The sequence below is a fragment of the Macrobrachium rosenbergii genome, chromosome 12, assembly GCF_040412425.1.
Source record: "Macrobrachium rosenbergii isolate ZJJX-2024 chromosome 12, ASM4041242v1, whole genome shotgun sequence".
NCBI lineage: Eukaryota > Metazoa > Arthropoda > Malacostraca > Decapoda > Palaemonidae > Macrobrachium > Macrobrachium rosenbergii.
In genome coordinates, this window is record NC_089752.1 from 96,661,558 (window position 1) to 96,664,057 (window position 2,500).

Here is a 2,500-nt window from a genome sequence, read left to right on the forward strand (position 1 = left end):
AAACAGCACAGCCAACAACGTGTTGTTCTTCCTACATGATGTAGGCGATCATGTAATAAATTAGGATCGTGTGTAGGACCATTTTAACACCGTGCAAAAAGAGGAAATGTGTTTATTTACTTATTATATCATATGACGTCTTCAACCACATGCATGAACGGGTGGGTATATGATTATCGCTTTTCACGTGATGAAGCGGTTGGCAGATGTCGCATATGCAAAATTAACTGTTATTTTTCGATATATATTCCTTTTATGTGCGTCTATTCTTGCAAAGAAGTAGATATCAGAGTTACGGAATCATTTGAGATATAATGATATATCATCTCAACTCTTATAGTAAACTATATGTACCAATAGTTGCTGACTAATGATTTTTCGTTCCTCATGCAGACTGCACCATAAATTGTTGTTCTTCTCTCTAGGTAATAATTTAGTAATATACTTCATAGATAAAGATAGATTTCGCTCCAAATTGTTGGAGTGATGCCTTGAGAGAGAGAGAGAGAGAGAGAGAGAGTGAGTTTGGTGGTGGTTTCTGATAGTTGAAAGCATCAGGTTTAGCCACTACTACGCATGTGCAGACTCGGCTTCGCTTACTACAGAAAGAAATTATCAATTTAGGTTTCAATGTAGATTTTATTAATGTAATAAACAATTATATTAATTATCATACATTATGATAAAAATTCATGAAAATTCTGATAAAAAATTGATGTTATAAGGGATTTATTGTTGTAGGGTAATCATACGTTTGACAGCCACTGGAAGAATAGGTGGAGAGTCAGGTGAAAAATGAGAATTAACCCATAAAGCACTGAAGGAAAAGGTACCGTAAAAACAAAAATTTAATTTGTTTTGTCATGGGGTAGAGGTTTGATTTTGACTTATAAACCTTTCTGGGGTGACATAGAGGCTGTGTGCAGAATTTTGTCTGGGTCTGTCAAGCGGCTCGGTTTCTATAGTGGACAAACAAATATATAAACATTCACTTTTATATAGAGACACACATATATATATATATATATATATATATATATATATATATATATATATATATATATATATATATGATATATTGATATGTTGATGGTTAAGTGCAATGGGAACTTACCTTGAAAACTGATTATATCTGACTCTAAGGCCCTAGTCTAGTAAACATAAGCAAAGCATGTAGGCTGAAGGCCAGCTTCAGAGGGGGAAGTTTCAGGTAAACACTTAGTTTTCACTTAAATGAGTATATTTATACTAATTACATATCAGGAGAAAAGGGAGTGTAAACTGGGCAGGTAAACAGATTCCTGTCGTTTCAAAGGGGGTTAACAAACAACTGGAGATTTTCCAGATGTAACTCAAAGGCCCGCTTCAAAGGGGCACCCAGAGGGAAAGAAAGCAGGGGTTATACCACTGTGCACACAAGATGATGCTCAGATCCAAAGCCGGCAACTCCTATCTGCAATTGGAATACACGTGGTTACATAGGAGTATTGGGAACCTGATCAAGGAATCAAGGGCGTGCACAGAAAGTGCCAGAAGGGGCCTTGATTCTAGTGACTAATTCCAAGCAATAAACAAGTAATTCACTTCACTGTAGGTTATCGTAATGTTAACACAATTTAAAGTATTTCAGGTCTCACTGTGGGTAAATCATCTTAGAAAGGAAACAGAAAAATGTAGTAGAAGGCTGACAGACATGTGACTTAAGAACCTTGATCTCGGTACATTGCCTTCACCAGGAGACAGTTTCCTCGTCTTCGGGGGCTGACAGGAAAGTGGGGGGGGATAGCGTTAAAAGGGCTTCACCATAAGAGGACACAGTAGGCTCAAGGACAGCCACGCAGGGTTGCAATGGGCAGCTTAAGAAGCAGAGGGGAGGACCAAGTGTCCTGGGATAGTTCCGAAGTCTTCTGAATCCCAGGCAATTCTAAGGCTGAACAAGTCGGCATTCCTTCTTTTATGCCCTTGTAAGGATTACACCATTGTTCATTCCAGGTGTCACTGCTGTTGTTCGGCTGGAGTCCCATTTCTATACCGTGTGTAGGGCATGTGGTCATCTGCCAGGTATTCAATATGGTGGCAATCACAAGGGTCAGTGTGGGGAGGCTTTCTCTTTTGGGCGTGCCTGCCTCAGCAGGATTAGCATTCTCCGGATGACTCAGCACCTGAAATCAAGGACTTTTGGGAGTTTACTAGTGTAAGGATGAATTAAAGGCTTCTCACACGGGGTAGTGGTGACGAGATGTGTTAGGGGCGAATTTACACCCACAGCTAACTTTGAGATAAAAGCATTGAATGAGTCTGATTTCAAGAGAGTAAATTATTCTCATTAACAAGTTACGTTACATTTGTGCCTGGAGGAAGAGGTGGGCGCATGCGAGGTTTACCTCTTGACAATATATATATATATATATATATATATATATATATATATATATATATATATATATATAATGTGTGTGTGTGTGTGTGTGTGTGTGTCAAACACCACAGGTAAGAAATT

At 38.5% G+C, this 2,500-nt stretch overlaps 1 protein-coding gene and 1 long non-coding RNA gene across 3 annotated transcripts in view; one reads left to right on the top strand and one right to left on the bottom strand.

Moving 5' to 3' along the window:
* The window catches only part of LOC136843766 (uncharacterized), a 164,817-nt gene that overhangs the window by 65,459 nt on the left and 96,858 nt on the right, over positions 1-2,500 (top strand). The gene's annotated exons all lie outside the window — the stretch shown is intronic.
* Positions 1,223-2,500, bottom strand: part of LOC136843767 (uncharacterized) — a 27,913-nt gene continuing 26,635 nt past the window's right edge. The window contains exon 3 of the long non-coding RNA XR_010854669.1: positions 1,223-2,162. This is a non-coding gene — a long non-coding RNA (uncharacterized lncRNA). The remainder of the gene's footprint in view (positions 2,163-2,500) is intronic.